Raw genomic sequence first — 19962 nt, forward strand, 5'->3', positions numbered from 1 at the left:
TACCAGCAGTCTCTTTTACCCTTCTAAGAAACATCCCGACCTAGAAGCCTTTCCCAGTCACACTATGTATTCAGAGTTTAAGGCAACTCGCTGCACCCTTCCTTAGAAAGCTAGGTGGACTCAGCTCTTCAACAGCTCCAGGGATTCTGTCCTCTCACGACATACATGCCATTGAAGTCTGCCTCATTGCTCTCATTGGAGCTACACTAAGAAACACAATCTGCTTCGCCTTCTTCTAGGAACTCTTACCCAAGGACCCCATACCTACAGGAGAAAGGAGGCTTGCATTCCTACTGGAATCTAAGCAAAGTTTCTCCTGTTACACTGCAGGACTTTAGACTAGGTTTAGGCCCGAAGGGTTACATAGAGCGTTCCAAGAATGAGGGAGTTCGATACATGCAGAAAACCCTGTGAAGAAAAGTTGATTCAGCAAGGGACCAGGGTTTGGCTAGAGTCTCTATTGACTTGTTAGAAATCAGAAGGGTTTCGGCTGCATGTTAACCCGAGAAGGAGACCTGATGGCACAAGCCTTGCTTTCCCATGTTAAATCTCTAAACATGCTTCCCTGAAGAATCCTAAATAACACTGTTTTTACCTGGCTTCCGGTCACTGTAGGCAGCCCTCTCGAAAGAAAAGGAGTTTTCTCTAAGGAAACACGGTGCTTCCATAGCATGGGTGGGAGCTCCTGCTGTCCTGCTCTAGAGCTACAGGGAAACTTGACGTGAGTGTTTGCCTCAAGCTAAGGCCTGAAAAGCCTTGCGGAAGCGAAAGCGCTTAGCAGTTTCCATTATGTCGTATTCCAAGTTCTGCTTTACTTGAATGTTTCTTCACTTACCAGACACAAGGCACCCTCGTGTAGGCACCCTTTTTCGTAGAAATACAGTGAGTACCAGCAGTCTTCTTTGCTCTTCTAAGAAACATCCAGACCTAGAAGCCTTTTCCAGTCACTCTATGTAATCAGAGTGTAGGGCAACTCGCTGCACCCTTCCTTAGGAAGCTAGGTGGACTCAGCTCTTCAACAGCTCCAGGGATTCTGTTCTCTCACGTCCTACATGCCATGGAAGTCTGCCTCATTGCCCTCTGTGGAGCTTCACTAAGATACACAATCTGCTTCGCCTACCTCTAGGAACTCTTACCCAATGACCCCATACCTACAGGAGAAAGGAGGCTTGCATTCCTACTGGAACCAAAGCACAGTTTTTCCTTTTACACTGCAGGACTTTAGAATAGGCTTCGGCCCTATAGCATACATAGAACGTTCCAAGGATGAGGGAGTTCCATATATGCAGAACACTCTGTGAAGAAAAGTTGATTCAGCAAGGGACCAGGGTGTAGCTAGAGTCTCTTTGGACTTCTTAGATATAAGAAGGTGTCCGGGTGCATGTTCACCGGAAAAGAAGACTTGAATGCCTAAGCCTTGCGTTCCCATTTTAAATCTCTAGCCACGCCAGCCTGAGATACCTAAATAACACTGTTTTGACTGGCCTCGATTCACTGTGGGCAGCCCTCTGGAAAGAAAAGGAGTTTCTCTAAGGAAACACGGTGCTTCCATAGCATGGGTGGGAGTTCCTCCTGTCATGCTCTAGAGCTACAGGGTAACTTGACGTGAGTCCTTGCCTCAAGCTAAGGCCTGAAAAGCCCTGCTGAAGCGAAAGCGCTTAGCATTTTCCATTATGTCGGATTGGAAGTTCTGCTTTACTTGAACGTTTCTTCACTCTACCAGACACTAGGCACCCTAGTGTAGGCACCCTTTTTCGTACAACTACAGTGAGTACCAGCAGTCTCCTTTACCCTTCTAAGAAACATCCCGACCTAGAAGCCTTTCCCAGTCACACTATGTATTCAGAGTTTAAGGCAACTCGCTGCACCCTTCCTTAGAAAGCTAGGTGGACTCAGCTCTTCAACAGCTCCAGGGATTCTGTCCTCTCACGACATACATGCCATTGAAGTCTGCCTCATTGCTCTCATTGGAGCTACACTAAGAAACACAATCTGCTTCGCCTTCTTCTAGGAACTCTTACCCAAGGACCCCATACCTACAGGAGAAAGGAGGCTTGCATTCCTACTGGAATCTAAGCAAAGTTTCTCCTGTTACACTGCAGGACTTTAGACTAGGTTTAGGCCCGAAGGGTTACATAGAGCGTTCCAAGAATGAGGGAGTTCGATACATGCAGAAAACCCTGTGAAGAAAAGTTGATTCAGCAAGGGACCAGGGTTTGGCTAGAGTCTCTATTGACTTGTTAGAAAGCAGAAGGGTTTCGGCTGCATGTTAACCCGAGAAGGAGACCTGATGGCACAAGCCTTGCTTTCCCATGTTAAATCTCTAAACATGCTTCCCTGAAGAATCCTAAATAACACTGTTTTTACCTGGCTTCCGGTCACTGTAGGCAGCCCTCTCGAAAGAAAAGGAGTTTTCTCTAAGGAAACACGGTGCTTCCATAGCATGGGTGGGAGCTCCTGCTGTCCTGCTCTAGAGCTACAGGGAAACTTGACGTGAGTGTTTGCCTCAAGCTAAGGCCTGAAAAGCCTTGCGGAAGCGAAAGCGCTTAGCAGTTTCCATTATGTCGTATTCCAAGTTCTGCTTTACTTGAATGTTTCTTCACTTACCAGACACAAGGCACCCTCGTGTAGGCACCCTTTTTCGTAGAAATACAGTGAGTACCAGCAGTCTTCTTTGCTCTTCTAAGAAACATCCAGACCTAGAAGCCTTTTCCAGTCACTCTATGTAATCAGAGTGTAGGGCAACTCGCTGCACCCTTCCTTAGGATGCTAGGTGGACTCAGCTCTTCAACAGCTCCAGGGATTCTGTTCTCTCACGTCCTACATGCCATGGAAGTCTGCCTCATTGCCCTCTGTGGAGCTTCACTAAGATACACAATCTGCTTCGCCTACCTCTAGGAACTCTTACCCAATGACCCCATACCTACAGGAGAAAGGAGGCTTGCATTCCTACTGGAACCAAAGCACAGTTTTTCCTTTTACACTGCAGGACTTTAGAATAGGCTTCGGCCCTATAGCATACATAGAACGTTCCAAGGATGAGGGAGTTCCATATATGCAGAACACTCTGTGAAGAAAAGTTGATTCAGCAAGGGACCAGGGTGTAGCTAGAGTCTCTTTGGACTTCTTAGATATAAGAAGGTGTCCGGGTGCATGTTCACCGGAAAAGAAGACTTGAATGCCTAAGCCTTGCGTTCCCATTTTAAATCTCTAGCCACGCCAGCCTGAGATACCTAAATAACACTGTTTTGACTGGCCTCGATTCACTGTGGGCAGCCCTCTGGAAAGAAAAGGAGTTTCTCTAAGGAAACACGGTGCTTCCATAGCATGGGTGGGAGTTCCTCCTGTCATGCTCTAGAGCTACAGGGTAACTTGACGTGAGTCCTTGCCTCAAGCTAAGGCCTGAAAAGCCCTGCTGAAGCGAAAGCGCTTAGCATTTTCCATTATGTCGGATTGGAAGTTCTGCTTTACTTGAACGTTTCTTCACTCTACCAGACACTAGGCACCCTAGTGTAGGCACCCTTTTTCGTACAACTACAGTGAGTACCAGCAGTCTCCTTTACCCTTCTAAGAAACATCCCGACCTAGAAGCCTTTCCCAGTCACACTATGTATTCAGAGTTTAAGGCAACTCGCTGCACCCTTCCTTAGAAAGCTAGGTGGACTCAGCTCTTCAACAGCTCCAGGGATTCTGTCCTCTCACGACATACATGCCATTGAAGTCTGCCTCATTGCTCTCATTGGAGCTACACTAAGAAACACAATCTGCTTCGCCTTCTTCTAGGAACTCTTACCCAAGGACCCCATACCTACAGGAGAAAGGAGGCTTGCATTCCTACTGGAATCTAAGCAAAGTTTCTCCTGTTACACTGCAGGACTTTAGACTAGGTTTAGGCCCGAAGGGTTACATAGAGCGTTCCAAGAATGAGGGAGTTCGATACATGCAGAAAACCCTGTGAAGAAAAGTTGATTCAGCAAGGGACCAGGGTTTGGCTAGAGTCTCTATTGACTTGTTAGAAATCAGAAGGGTTTCGGCTGCATGTTAACCCGAGAAGGAGACCTGATGGCACAAGCCTTGCTTTCCCATGTTAAATCTCTAAACATGCTTCCCTGAAGAATCCTAAATAACACTGTTTTTACCTGGCTTCTGGTCACTGTAGGCAGCCCTCTCGAAAGAAAAGGAGTTTTCTCTAAGGAAACACGGTGCTTCCATAGCATGGGTGGGAGCTCCTGCTGTCCTGCTCTAGAGCTACAGGGAAACTTGACGTGAGTGTTTGCCTCAAGCTAAGGCCTGAAAAGCCTTGCGGAAGCGAAAGCGCTTAGCAGTTTCCATTATGTCGTATTCCAAGTTCTGCTTTACTTGAATGTTTCTTCACTTACCAGACACAAGGCACCCTCGTGTAGGCACCCTTTTTCGTAGAAATACAGTGAGTACCAGCAGTCTTCTTTGCTCTTCTAAGAAACATCCAGACCTAGAAGCCTTTTCCAGTCACTCTATGTAATCAGAGTGTAGGGCAACTCGCTGCACCCTTCCTTAGGAAGCTAGGTGGACTCAGCTCTTCAACAGCTCCAGGGATTCTGTTCTCTCACGTCCTACATGCCATGGAAGTCTGCCTCATTGCCCTCTGTGGAGCTTCACTAAGATACACAATCTGCTTCGCCTACCTCTAGGAACTCTTACCCAATGACCCCATACCTACAGGAGAAAGGAGGCTTGCATTCCTACTGGAACCAAAGCACAGTTTTTCCTTTTACACTGCAGGACTTTAGAATAGGCTTCGGCCCTATAGCATACATAGAACGTTCCAAGGATGAGGGAGTTCCATATATGCAGAACACTCTGTGAAGAAAAGTTGATTCAGCAAGGGACCAGGGTGTAGCTAGAGTCTCTTTGGACTTCTTAGATATAAGAAGGTGTCCGGGTGCATGTTCACCGGAAAAGAAGACTTGAATGCCTAAGCCTTGCGTTCCCATTTTAAATCTCTAGCCACGCCAGCCTGAGATACCTAAATAACACTGTTTTGACTGGCCTCGATTCACTGTGGGCAGCCCTCTGGAAAGAAAAGGAGTTTCTCTAAGGAAACACGGTGCTTCCATAGCATGGGTGGGAGTTCCTCCTGTCATGCTCTAGAGCTACAGGGTAACTTGACGTGAGTCCTTGCCTCAAGCTAAGGCCTGAAAAGCCCTGCTGAAGCGAAAGCGCTTAGCATTTTCCATTATGTCGGATTGGAAGTTCTGCTTTACTTGAACGTTTCTTCACTCTACCAGACACTAGGCACCCTAGTGTAGGCACCCTTTTTCGTACAACTACAGTGAGTACCAGCAGTCTCCTTTACCCTTCTAAGAAACATCCCGACCTAGAAGCCTTTCCCAGTCACACTATGTATTCAGAGTTTAAGGCAACTCGCTGCACCCTTCCTTAGAAAGCTAGGTGGACTCAGCTCTTCAACAGCTCCAGGGATTCTGTCCTCTCACGACATACATGCCATTGAAGTCTGCCTCATTGCTCTCATTGGAGCTACACTAAGAAACACAATCTGCTTCGCCTTCTTCTAGGAACTCTTACCCAAGGACCCCATACCTACAGGAGAAAGGAGGCTTGCATTCCTACTGGAATCTAAGCAAAGTTTCTCCTGTTACACTGCAGGACTTTAGACTAGGTTTAGGCCCGAAGGGTTACATAGAGCGTTCCAAGAATGAGGGAGTTCGATACATGCAGAAAACCCTGTGAAGAAAAGTTGATTCAGCAAGGGACCAGGGTTTGGCTAGAGTCTCTATTGACTTGTTAGAAAGCAGAAGGGTTTCGGCTGCATGTTAACCCGAGAAGGAGACCTGATGGCACAAGCCTTGCTTTCCCATGTTAAATCTCTAAACATGCTTCCCTGAAGAATCCTAAATAACACTGTTTTTACCTGGCTTCCGGTCACTGTAGGCAGCCCTCTCGAAAGAAAAGGAGTTTTCTCTAAGGAAACACGGTGCTTCCATAGCATGGGTGGGAGCTCCTGCTGTCCTGCTCTAGAGCTACAGGGAAACTTGACGTGAGTGTTTGCCTCAAGCTAAGGCCTGAAAAGCCTTGCGGAAGCGAAAGCGCTTAGCAGTTTCCATTATGTCGTATTCCAAGTTCTGCTTTACTTGAATGTTTCTTCACTTACCAGACACAAGGCACCCTCGTGTAGGCACCCTTTTTCGTAGAAATACAGTGAGTACCAGCAGTCTTCTTTGCTCTTCTAAGAAACATCCAGACCTAGAAGCCTTTCCCAGTCACTCTATGTAATCAGAGTGTAGGGCAACTCGCTGCACCCTTCCTTAGGAAGCTAGGTGGACTCAGCTCTTCAACAGCTCCAGGGATTCTGTTCTCTCACGTCCTACATGCCATGGAAGTCTGCCTCATTGCCCTCTGTGGAGCTTCACTAAGATACACAATCTGCTTCGCCTACCTCTAGGAACTCTTACCCAATGACCCCATACCTACAGGAGAAAGGAGGCTTGCATTCCTACTGGAACCAAAGCACAGTTTTTCCTTTTACACTGCAGGACTTTAGAATAGGCTTCGGCCCTATAGCATACATAGAACGTTCCAAGGATGAGGGAGTTCCATACATGCAGAACACTCTGTGAAGAAAAGTTGATTCAGCAAGGGACCAGGGTGTAGCTAGAGTCTCTTTGGACTTCTTAGATATAAGAAGGTGTCCGGGTGCATGTTCACCGGAAAAGAAGACTTGAATGCCTAAGCCTTGCGTTCCCATTTTAAATCTCTAGCCACGCCAGCCTGAGATACCTAAATAACACTGTTTTGACTGGCCTCGATTCACTGTGGGCAGCCCTCTGGAAAGAAAAGGAGTTTCTCTAAGGAAACACGGTGCTTCCATAGCATGGGTGGGAGTTCCTCCTGTCATGCTCTAGAGCTACAGGGTAACTTGACGTGAGTCCTTGCCTCAAGCTAAGGCCTGAAAAGCCCTGCTGAAGCGAAAGCGCTTAGCATTTTCCATTATGTCGGATTGGAAGTTCTGCTTTACTTGAACGTTTCTTCACTCTACCAGACACTAGGCACCCTAGTGTAGGCACCCTTTTTCGTACAACTACAGTGAGTACCAGCAGTCTCCTTTACCCTTCTAAGAAACATCCCGACCTAGAAGCCTTTCCCAGTCACACTATGTATTCAGAGTTTAAGGCAACTCGCTGCACCCTTCCTTAGAAAGCTAGGTGGACTCAGCTCTTCAACAGCTCCAGGGATTCTGTCCTCTCACGACATACATGCCATTGAAGTCTGCCTCATTGCTCTCATTGGAGCTACACTAAGAAACACAATCTGCTTCGCCTTCTTCTAGGAACTCTTACCCAAGGACCCCATACCTACAGGAGAAAGGAGGCTTGCATTCCTACTGGAATCTAAGCAAAGTTTCTCCTGTTACACTGCAGGACTTTAGACTAGGTTTAGGCCCGAAGGGTTACATAGAGCGTTCCAAGAATGAGGGAGTTCGATACATGCAGAAAACCCTGTGAAGAAAAGTTGATTCAGCAAGGGACCAGGGTTTGGCTAGAGTCTCTATTGACTTGTTAGAAATCAGAAGGGTTTCGGCTGCATGTTAACCCGAGAAGGAGACCTGATGGCACAAGCCTTGCTTTCCCATGTTAAATCTCTAAACATGCTTCCCTGAAGAATCCTAAATAACACTGTTTTTACCTGGCTTCTGGTCACTGTAGGCAGCCCTCTCGAAAGAAAAGGAGTTTTCTCTAAGGAAACACGGTGCTTCCATAGCATGGGTGGGAGCTCCTGCTGTCCTGCTCTAGAGCTACAGGGAAACTTGACGTGAGTGTTTGCCTCAAGCTAAGGCCTGAAAAGCCTTGCGGAAGCGAAAGCGCTTAGCAGTTTCCATTATGTCGTATTCCAAGTTCTGCTTTACTTGAATGTTTCTTCACTTACCAGACACAAGGCACCCTCGTGTAGGCACCCTTTTTCGTAGAAATACAGTGAGTACCAGCAGTCTTCTTTGCTCTTCTAAGAAACATCCAGACCTAGAAGCCTTTCCCAGTCACTCTATGTAATCAGAGTGTAGGGCAACTCGCTGCACCCTTCCTTAGGAAGCTAGGTGGACTCAGCTCTTCAACAGCTCCAGGGATTCTGTTCTCTCACGTCCTACATGCCATGGAAGTCTGCCTCATTGCCCTCTGTGGAGCTTCACTAAGATACACAATCTGCTTCGCCTACCTCTAGGAACTCTTACCCAATGACCCCATACCTACAGGAGAAAGGAGGCTTGCATTCCTACTGGAACCAAAGCACAGTTTTTCCTTTTACACTGCAGGACTTTAGAATAGGCTTCGGCCCTATAGCATACATAGAACGTTCCAAGGATGAGGGAGTTCCATATATGCAGAACACTCTGTGAAGAAAAGTTGATTCAGCAAGGGACCAGGGTGTAGCTAGAGTCTCTTTGGACTTCTTAGATATAAGAAGGTGCCCGGGTGCATGTTCACCGGAAAAGAAGACTTGAATGCCTAAGCCTTGCGTTCCCATTTTAAATCTCTAGCCACGCCAGCCTGAGATACCTAAATAACACTGTTTTGACTGGCCTCGATTCACTGTGGGCAGCCCTCTGGAAAGAAAAGGAGTTTCTCTAAGGAAACACGGTGCTTCCATAGCATGGGTGGGAGTTCCTCCTGTCATGCTCTAGAGCTACAGGGTAACTTGACGTGAGTCCTTGCCTCAAGCTAAGGCCTGAAAAGCCCTGCTGAAGCGAAAGCGCTTAGCATTTTCCATTATGTCGGATTGGAAGTTCTGCTTTACTTGAACGTTTCTTCACTCTACCAGACACTAGGCACCCTAGTGTAGGCACCCTTTTTCGTACAACTACAGTGAGTACCAGCAGTCTCCTTTACCCTTCTAAGAAACATCCCGACCTAGAAGCCTTTCCCAGTCACACTATGTATTCAGAGTTTAAGGCAACTCGCTGCACCCTTCCTTAGAAAGCTAGGTGGACTCAGCTCTTCAACAGCTCCAGGGATTCTGTCCTCTCACGACATACATGCCATTGAAGTCTGCCTCATTGCTCTCATTGGAGCTACACTAAGAAACACAATCTGCTTCGCCTTCTTCTAGGAACTCTTACCCAAGGACCCCATACCTACAGGAGAAAGGAGGCTTGCATTCCTACTGGAATCTAAGCAAAGTTTCTCCTGTTACACTGCAGGACTTTAGACTAGGTTTAGGCCCGAAGGGTTACATAGAGCGTTCCAAGAATGAGGGAGTTCGATACATGCAGAAAACCCTGTGAAGAAAAGTTGATTCAGCAAGGGACCAGGGTTTGGCTAGAGTCTCTATTGACTTGTTAGAAATCAGAAGGGTTTCGGCTGCATGTTAACCCGAGAAGGAGACCTGATGGCACAAGCCTTGCTTTCCCATGTTAAATCTCTAAACATGCTTCCCTGAAGAATCCTAAATAACACTGTTTTTACCTGGCTTCTGGTCACTGTAGGCAGCCCTCTCGAAAGAAAAGGAGTTTTCTCTAAGGAAACACGGTGCTTCCATAGCATGGGTGGGAGCTCCTGCTGTCCTGCTCTAGAGCTACAGGGAAACTTGACGTGAGTGTTTGCCTCAAGCTAAGGCCTGAAAAGCCTTGCGGAAGCGAAAGCGCTTAGAAGTTTCCATTATGTCGTATTCCAAGTTCTGCTTTACTTGAATGTTTCTTCACTTACCAGACACAAGGCACCCTCGTGTAGGCACCCTTTTTCGTAGAAATACAGTGAGTACCAGCAGTCTTCTTTGCTCTTCTAAGAAACATCCAGACCTAGAAGCCTTTCCCAGTCACTCTATGTAATCAGAGTGTAGGGCAACTCGCTGCACCCTTCCTTAGGAAGCTAGGTGGACTCAGCTCTTCAACAGCTCCAGGGATTCTGTTCTCTCACGTCCTACATGCCATGGAAGTCTGCCTCATTGCCCTCTGTGGAGCTTCACTAAGATACACAATCTGCTTCGCCTACCTCTAGGAACTCTTACCCAATGACCCCATACCTACAGGAGAAAGGAGGCTTGCATTCCTACTGGAACCAAAGCACAGTTTTTCCTTTTACACTGCAGGACTTTAGAATAGGCTTCGGCCCTATAGCATACATAGAACGTTCCAAGGATGAGGGAGTTCCATACATGCAGAACACTCTGTGAAGAAAAGTTGATTCAGCAAGGGACCAGGGTGTAGCTAGAGTCTCTTTGGACTTCTTAGATATAAGAAGGTGTCCGGGTGCATGTTCACCGGAAAAGAAGACTTGAATGCCTAAGCCTTGCGTTCCCATTTTAAATCTCTAGCCACGCCAGCCTGAGATACCTAAATAACACTGTTTTGACTGGCCTCGATTCACTGTGGGCAGCCCTCTGGAAAGAAAAGGAGTTTCTCTAAGGAAACACGGTGCTTCCATAGCATGGGTGGGAGTTCCTCCTGTCATGCTCTAGAGCTACAGGGTAACTTGACGTGAGTCCTTGCCTCAAGCTAAGGCCTGAAAAGCCCTGCTGAAGCGAAAGCGCTTAGCATTTTCCATTATGTCGGATTGGAAGTTCTGCTTTACTTGAACGTTTCTTCACTCTACCAGACACTAGGCACCCTAGTGTAGGCACCCTTTTTCGTACAACTACAGTGAGTACCAGCAGTCTCCTTTACCCTTCTAAGAAACATCCCGACCTAGAAGCCTTTCCCAGTCACACTATGTATTCAGAGTTTAAGGCAACTCGCTGCACCCTTCCTTAGAAAGCTAGGTGGACTCAGCTCTTCAACAGCTCCAGGGATTCTGTCCTCTCACGACATACATGCCATTGAAGTCTGCCTCATTGCTCTCATTGGAGCTACACTAAGAAACACAATCTGCTTCGCCTTCTTCTAGGAACTCTTACCCAAGGACCCCATACCTACAGGAGAAAGGAGGCTTGCATTCCTACTGGAATCTAAGCAAAGTTTCTCCTGTTACACTGCAGGACTTTAGACTAGGTTTAGGCCCGAAGGGTTACATAGAGCGTTCCAAGAATGAGGGAGTTCGATACATGCAGAAAACCCTGTGAAGAAAAGTTGATTCAGCAAGGGACCAGGGTTTGGCTAGAGTCTCTATTGACTTGTTAGAAATCAGAAGGGTTTCGGCTGCATGTTAACCCGAGAAGGAGACCTGATGGCACAAGCCTTGCTTTCCCATGTTAAATCTCTAAACATGCTTCCCTGAAGAATCCTAAATAACACTGTTTTTACCTGGCTTCTGGTCACTGTAGGCAGCCCTCTCGAAAGAAAAGGAGTTTTCTCTAAGGAAACACGGTGCTTCCATAGCATGGGTGGGAGCTCCTGCTGTCCTGCTCTAGAGCTACAGGGAAACTTGACGTGAGTGTTTGCCTCAAGCTAAGGCCTGAAAAGCCTTGCGGAAGCGAAAGCGCTTAGAAGTTTCCATTATGTCGTATTCCAAGTTCTGCTTTACTTGAATGTTTCTTCACTTACCAGACACAAGGCACCCTCGTGTAGGCACCCTTTTTCGTAGAAATACAGTGAGTACCAGCAGTCTTCTTTGCTCTTCTAAGAAACATCCAGACCTAGAAGCCTTTCCCAGTCACTCTATGTAATCAGAGTGTAGGGCAACTCGCTGCACCCTTCCTTAGGAAGCTAGGTGGACTCAGCTCTTCAACAGCTCCAGGGATTCTGTTCTCTCACGTCCTACATGCCATGGAAGTCTGCCTCATTGCCCTCTGTGGAGCTTCACTAAGATACACAATCTGCTTCGCCTACCTCTAGGAACTCTTACCCAATGACCCCATACCTACAGGAGAAAGGAGGCTTGCATTCCTACTGGAACCAAAGCACAGTTTTTCCTTTTACACTGCAGGACTTTAGAATAGGCTTCGGCCCTATAGCATACATAGAACGTTCCAAGGATGAGGGAGTTCCATACATGCAGAACACTCTGTGAAGAAAAGTTGATTCAGCAAGGGACCAGGGTGTAGCTAGAGTCTCTTTGGACTTCTTAGATATAAGAAGGTGTCCGGGTGCATGTTCACCGGAAAAGAAGACTTGAATGCCTAAGCCTTGCGTTCCCATTTTAAATCTCTAGCCACGCCAGCCTGAGATACCTAAATAACACTGTTTTGACTGGCCTCGATTCACTGTGGGCAGCCCTCTGGAAAGAAAAGGAGTTTCTCTAAGGAAACACGGTGCTTCCATAGCATGGGTGGGAGTTCCTCCTGTCATGCTCTAGAGCTACAGGGTAACTTGACGTGAGTCCTTGCCTCAAGCTAAGGCCTGAAAAGCCCTGATGAAGCGAAAGCGCTTAGCATTTTCCATTATGTCGGATTGGAAGTTCTGCTTTACTTGAACGTTTCTTCACTCTACCAGACACTAGGCACCCTAGTGTAGGCACCCTTTTTCGTACAACTACAGTGAGTACCAGCAGTCTCCTTTACCCTTCTAAGAAACATCCCGACCTAGAAGCCTTTCCCAGTCACACTATGTATTCAGAGTTTAAGGCAACTCGCTGCACCCTTCCTTAGAAAGCTAGGTGGACTCAGCTCTTCAACAGCTCCAGGGATTCTGTCCTCTCACGACATACATGCCATTGAAGTCTGCCTCATTGCTCTCATTGGAGCTACACTAAGAAACACAATCTGCTTCGCCTTCTTCTAGGAACTCTTACCCAAGGACCCCATACCTACAGGAGAAAGGAGGCTTGCATTCCTACTGGAATCTAAGCAAAGTTTCTCCTGTTACACTGCAGGACTTTAGACTAGGTTTAGGCCCGAAGGGTTACATAGAGCGTTCCAAGAATGAGGGAGTTCGATACATGCAGAAAACCCTGTGAAGAAAAGTTGATTCAGCAAGGGACCAGGGTTTGGCTAGAGTCTCTATTGACTTGTTAGAAATCAGAAGGGTTTCGGCTGCATGTTAACCCGAGAAGGAGACCTGATGGCACAAGCCTTGCTTTCCCATGTTAAATCTCTAAACATGCTTCCCTGAAGAATCCTAAATAACACTGTTTTTACCTGGCTTCTGGTCACTGTAGGCAGCCCTCTCGAAAGAAAAGGAGTTTTCTCTAAGGAAACACGGTGCTTCCATAGCATGGGTGGGAGCTCCTGCTGTCCTGCTCTAGAGCTACAGGGAAACTTGACGTGAGTGTTTGCCTCAAGCTAAGGCCTGAAAAGCCTTGCGGAAGCGAAAGCGCTTAGAAGTTTCCATTATGTCGTATTCCAAGTTCTGCTTTACTTGAATGTTTCTTCACTTACCAGACACAAGGCACCCTCGTGTAGGCACCCTTTTTCGTAGAAATACAGTGAGTACCAGCAGTCTTCTTTGCTCTTCTAAGAAACATCCAGACCTAGAAGCCTTTCCCAGTCACTCTATGTAATCAGAGTGTAGGGCAACTCGCTGCACCCTTCCTTAGGAAGCTAGGTGGACTCAGCTCTTCAACAGCTCCAGGGATTCTGTTCTCTCACGTCCTACATGCCATGGAAGTCTGCCTCATTGCCCTCTGTGGAGCTTCACTAAGATACACAATCTGCTTCGCCTACCTCTAGGAACTCTTACCCAATGACCCCATACCTACAGGAGAAAGGAGGCTTGCATTCCTACTGGAACCAAAGCACAGTTTTTCCTTTTACACTGCAGGACTTTAGAATAGGCTTCGGCCCTATAGCATACATAGAACGTTCCAAGGATGAGGGAGTTCCATACATGCAGAACACTCTGTGAAGAAAAGTTGATTCAGCAAGGGACCAGGGTGTAGCTAGAGTCTCTTTGGACTTCTTAGATATAAGAAGGTGTCCGGGTGCATGTTCACCGGAAAAGAAGACTTGAATGCCTAAGCCTTGCGTTCCCATTTTAAATCTCTAGCCACGCCAGCCTGAGATACCTAAATAACACTGTTTTGACTGGCCTCGATTCACTGTGGGCAGCCCTCTGGAAAGAAAAGGAGTTTCTCTAAGGAAACACGGTGCTTCCATAGCATGGGTGGGAGTTCCTCCTGTCATGCTCTAGAGCTACAGGGTAACTTGACGTGAGTCCTTGCCTCAAGCTAAGGCCTGAAAAGCCCTGCTGAAGCGAAAGCGCTTAGCATTTTCCATTATGTCGGATTGGAAGTTCTGCTTTACTTGAACGTTTCTTCACTCTACCAGACACTAGGCACCCTAGTGTAGGCACCCTTTTTCGTACAACTACAGTGAGTACCAGCAGTCTCCTTTACCCTTCTAAGAAACATCCCGACCTAGAAGCCTTTCCCAGTCACACTATGTATTCAGAGTTTAAGGCAACTCGCTGCACCCTTCCTTAGAAAGCTAGGTGGACTCAGCTCTTCAACAGCTCCAGGGATTCTGTCCTCTCACGACATACATGCCATTGAAGTCTGCCTCATTGCTCTCATTGGAGCTACACTAAGAAACACAATCTGCTTCGCCTTCTTCTAGGAACTCTTACCCAAGGACCCCATACCTACAGGAGAAAGGAGGCTTGCATTCCTACTGGAATCTAAGCAAAGTTTCTCCTGTTACACTGCAGGACTTTAGACTAGGTTTAGGCCCGAAGGGTTACATAGAGCGTTCCAAGAATGAGGGAGTTCGATACATGCAGAAAACCCTGTGAAGAAAAGTTGATTCAGCAAGGGACCAGGGTTTGGCTAGAGTCTCTATTGACTTGTTAGAAATCAGAAGGGTTTCGGCTGCATGTTAACCCGAGAAGGAGACCTGATGGCACAAGCCTTGCTTTCCCATGTTAAATCTCTAAACATGCTTCCCTGAAGAATCCTAAATAACACTGTTTTTACCTGGCTTCTGGTCACTGTAGGCAGCCCTCTCGAAAGAAAAGGAGTTTTCTCTAAGGAAACACGGTGCTTCCATAGCATGGGTGGGAGCTCCTGCTGTCCTGCTCTAGAGCTACAGGGAAACTTGACGTGAGTGTTTGCCTCAAGCTAAGGCCTGAAAAGCCTTGCGGAAGCGAAAGCGCTTAGCAGTTTCCATTATGTCGTATTCCAAGTTCTGCTTTACTTGAATGTTTCTTCACTTACCAGACACAAGGCACCCTCGTGTAGGCACCCTTTTTCGTAGAAATACAGTGAGTACCAGCAGTCTTCTTTGCTCTTCTAAGAAACATCCAGACCTAGAAGCCTTTCCCAGTCACTCTATGTAATCAGAGTGTAGGGCAACTCGCTGCACCCTTCCTTAGGAAGCTAGGTGGACTCAGCTCTTCAACAGCTCCAGGGATTCTGTTCTCTCACGTCCTACATGCCATGGAAGTCTGCCTCATTGCCCTCTGTGGAGCTTCACTAAGATACACAATCTGCTTCGCCTACCTCTAGGAACTCTTACCCAATGACCCCATACCTACAGGAGAAAGGAGGCTTGCATTCCTACTGGAACCAAAGCACAGTTTTTCCTTTTACACTGCAGGACTTTAGAATAGGCTTCGGCCCTATAGCATACATAGAACGTTCCAAGGATGAGGGAGTTCCATACATGCAGAACACTCTGTGAAGAAAAGTTGATTCAGCAAGGGACCAGGGTGTAGCTAGAGTCTCTTTGGACTTCTTAGATATAAGAAGGTGTCCGGGTGCATGTTCACCGGAAAAGAAGACTTGAATGCCTAAGCCTTGCGTTCCCATTTTAAATCTCTAGCCACGCCAGCCTGAGATACCTAAATAACACTGTTTTGACTGGCCTCGATTCACTGTGGGCAGCCCTCTGGAAAGAAAAGGAGTTTCTCTAAGGAAACACGGTGCTTCCATAGCATGGGTGGGAGTTCCTCCTGTCATGCTCTAGAGCTACAGGGTAACTTGACGTGAGTCCTTGCCTCAAGCTAAGGCCTGAAAAGCCCTGATGAAGCGAAAGCGCTTAGCATTTTCCATTATGTCGGATTGGAAGTTCTGCTTTACTTGAACGTTTCTTCACTCTACCAGACACTAGGCACCCTAGTGTAGGCACCCTTTTTCGTACAACTACAGTGAGTACCAGCAGTCTCCTTTACCCTTCTAAGAAACATCCCGACCTAGAAGCCTTTCCCAGTCACACTATGTATTCAGAGTTTAAGGCAACTCGCTGCACCCTTCCTTAGAAAGCTAGGTGGACTCAGCTCTTCAACAGCTCCAGGGATTCTGTCCTCTCACGACATACATGCCATTGAAGTCTGCCTCATTGCTCTCATTGGAGCTACACTAAGAAACACAATCTGCTTCGCCTTCTTCTAGGAACTCTTACCCAAGGACCCCATACCTACAGGAGAAAGGAGGCTTGCATTCCTACTGGAATCTAAGCAAAGTTTCTCCTGTTACACTGCAGGACTTTAGACTAGGTTTAGGCCCGAAGGGTTACATAGAGCGTTCCAAGAATGAGGGAGTTCGATACATGCAGAAAACCCTGTGAAGAAAAGTTGATTCAGCAAGGGACCAGGGTTTGGCTAGAGTCTCTATTGACTTGTTAGAAAGCAGAAGGGTTTCGGCTGCATGTTAACCCGAGAAGGAGACCTGATGGCACAAGCCTTGCTTTCCCATGTTAAATCTCTAAACATGCTTCCCTGAAGAATCCTAAATAACACTGTTTTTACCTGGCTTCTGGTCACTGTAGGCAGCCCTCTCGAAAGAAAAGGAGTTTTCTCTAAGGAAACACGGTGCTTCCATAGCATGGGTGGGAGCTCCTGCTGTCCTGCTCTAGAGCTACAGGGAAACTTGACGTGAGTGTTTGCCTCAAGCTAAGGCCTGAAAAGCCTTGCGGAAGCGAAAGCGCTTAGCAGTTTCCATTATGTCGTATTCCAAGTTCTGCTTTACTTGAATGTTTCTTCACTTACCAGACACAAGGCACCCTCGTGTAGGCACCCTTTTTCGTAGAAATACAGTGAGTACCAGCAGTCTTCTTTGCTCTTCTAAGAAACATCCAGACCTAGAAGCCTTTCCCAGTCACTCTATGTAATCAGAGTGTAGGGCAACTCGCTGCACCCTTCCTTAGGAAGCTAGGTGGACTCAGCTCTTCAACAGCTCCAGGGATTCTGTTCTCTCACGTCCTACATGCCATGGAAGTCTGCCTCATTGCCCTCTGTGGAGCTTCACTAAGATACACAATCTGCTTCGCCTACCTCTAGGAACTCTTACCCAATGACCCCATACCTACAGGAGAAAGGAGGCTTGCATTCCTACTGGAACCAAAGCACAGTTTTTCCTTTTACACTGCAGGACTTTAGAATAGGCTTCGGCCCTATAGCATACATAGAACGTTCCAAGGATGAGGGAGTTCCATACATGCAGAACACTCTGTGAAGAAAAGTTGATTCAGCAAGGGACCAGGGTGTAGCTAGAGTCTCTTTGGACTTCTTAGATATAAGAAGGTGTCCGGGTGCATGTTCACCGGAAAAGAAGACTTGAATGCCTAAGCCTTGCGTTCCCATTTTAAATCTCTAGCCACGCCAGCCTGAGATACCTAAATAACACTGTTTTGACTGGCCTCGATTCACTGTGGGCAGCCCTCTGGAAAGAAAAGGAGTTTCTCTAAGGAAACACGGTGCTTCCATAGCATGGGTGGGAGTTCCTCCTGTCATGCTCTAGAGCTACAGGGTAACTTGACGTGAGTCCTTGCCTCAAGCTAAGGCCTGAAAAGCCCTGCTGAAGCGAAAGCGCTTAGCATTTTCCATTATGTCGGATTGGAAGTTCTGCTTTACTTGAACGTTTCTTCACTCTACCAGACACTAGGCACCCTAGTGTAGGCACCCTTTTTCGTACAACTACAGTGAGTACCAGCAGTCTCTTTTACCCTTCTAAGAAACATCCCGACCTAGAAGCCTTTCCCAGTCACACTATGTATTCAGAGTTTAAGGCAACTCGCTGCACCCTTCCTTAGAAAGCTAGGTGGACTCAGCTCTTCAACAGCTCCAGGGATTCTGTCCTCTCACGACATACATGCCATTGAAGTCTGCCTCATTGCTCTCATTGGAGCTACACTAAGAAACACAATCTGCTTCGCCTTCTTCTAGGAACTCTTACCCAAGGACCCCATACCTACAGGAGAAAGGAGGCTTGCATTCCTACTGGAATCTAAGCAAAGTTTCTCCTGTTACACTGCAGGACTTTAGACTAGGTTTAGGCCCGAAGGGTTACATAGAGCGTTCCAAGAATGAGGGAGTTCGATACATGCAGAAAACCCTGTGAAGAAAAGTTGATTCAGCAAGGGACCAGGGTTTGGCTAGAGTCTCTATTGACTTGTTAGAAATCAGAAGGGTTTCGGCTGCATGTTAACCCGAGAAGGAGACCTGATGGCACAAGCCTTGCTTTCCCATGTTAAATCTCTAAACATGCTTCCCTGAAGAATCCTAAATAACACTGTTTTTACCTGGCTTCCGGTCACTGTAGGCAGCCCTCTCGAAAGAAAAGGAGTTTTCTCTAAGGAAACACGGTGCTTCCATAGCATGGGTGGGAGCTCCTGCTGTCCTGCTCTAGAGCTACAGGGAAACTTGACGTGAGTGTTTGCCTCAAGCTAAGGCCTGAAAAGCCTTGCGGAAGCGAAAGCGCTTAGCAGTTTCCATTATGTCGTATTCCAAGTTCTGCTTTACTTGAATGTTTCTTCACTTACCAGACACAAGGCACCCTCGTGTAGGCACCCTTTTTCGTAGAAATACAGTGAGTACCAGCAGTCTTCTTTGCTCTTCTAAGAAACATCCAGACCTAGAAGCCTTTCCCAGTCACTCTATGTAATCAGAGTGTAGGGCAACTCGCTGCACCCTTCCTTAGGATGCTAGGTGGACTCAGCTCTTCAACAGCTCCAGGGATTCTGTTCTCTCACGTCCTACATGCCATGGAAGTCTGCCTCATTGCCCTCTGTGGAGCTTCACTAAGATACACAATCTGCTTCGCCTACCTCTAGGAACTCTTACCCAATGACCCCATACCTACAGGAGAAAGGAGGCTTGCATTCCTACTGGAACCAAAGCACAGTTTTTCCTTTTACACTGCAGGACTTTAGAATAGGCTTCGGCCCTATAGCATACATAGAACGTTCCAAGGATGAGGGAGTTCCATACATGCAGAACACTCTGTGAAGAAAAGTTGATTCAGCAAGGGACCAGGGTGTAGCTAGAGTCTCTTTGGACTTCTTAGATATAAGAAGGTGCCCGGGTGCATGTTCACCGGAAAAGAAGACTTGAATGCCTAAGCCTTGCGTTCCCATTTTAAATCTCTAGCCACGCCAGCCTGAGATACCTAAATAACACTGTTTTGACTGGCCTCGATTCACTGTGGGCAGCCCTCTGGAAAGAAAAGGAGTTTCTCTAAGGAAACACGGTGCTTCCATAGCATGGGTGGGAGTTCCTCCTGTCATGCTCTAGAGCTACAGGGTAACTTGACGTGAGTCCTTGCCTCAAGCTAAGGCCTGAAAAGCCCTGATGAAGCGAAAGCGCTTAGCATTTTCCATTATGTCGGATTGGAAGTTCTGCTTTACTTGAACGTTTCTTCACTCTACCAGACACTAGGCACCCTAGTGTAGGCACCCTTTTTCGTACAACTACAGTGAGTACCAGCAGTCTCCTTTACCCTTCTAAGAAACATCCCGACCTAGAAGCCTTTCCCAGTCACACTATGTATTCAGAGTTTAAGGCAACTCGCTGCACCCTTCCTTAGAAAGCTAGGTGGACTCAGCTCTTCAACAGCTCCAGGGATTCTGTCCTCTCACGACATACATGCCATTGAAGTCTGCCTCATTGCTCTCATTGGAGCTACACTAAGAAACACAATCTGCTTCGCCTTCTTCTAGGAACTCTTACCCAAGGACCCCATACCTACAGGAGAAAGGAGGCTTGCATTCCTACTGGAATCTAAGCAAAGTTTCTCCTGTTACACTGCAGGACTTTAGACTAGGTTTAGGCCCGAAGGGTTACATAGAGCGTTCCAAGAATGAGGGAGTTCGATACATGCAGAAAACCCTGTGAAGAAAAGTTGATTCAGCAAGGGACCAGGGTTTGGCTAGAGTCTCTATTGACTTGTT

Source organism: Balaenoptera physalus (genome assembly GCF_965194825.1).
Source record: "Balaenoptera physalus genome assembly, chromosome: 21".
In the NCBI taxonomy this organism is placed as follows: Eukaryota; Metazoa; Chordata; class Mammalia; order Artiodactyla; family Balaenopteridae; genus Balaenoptera; species Balaenoptera physalus.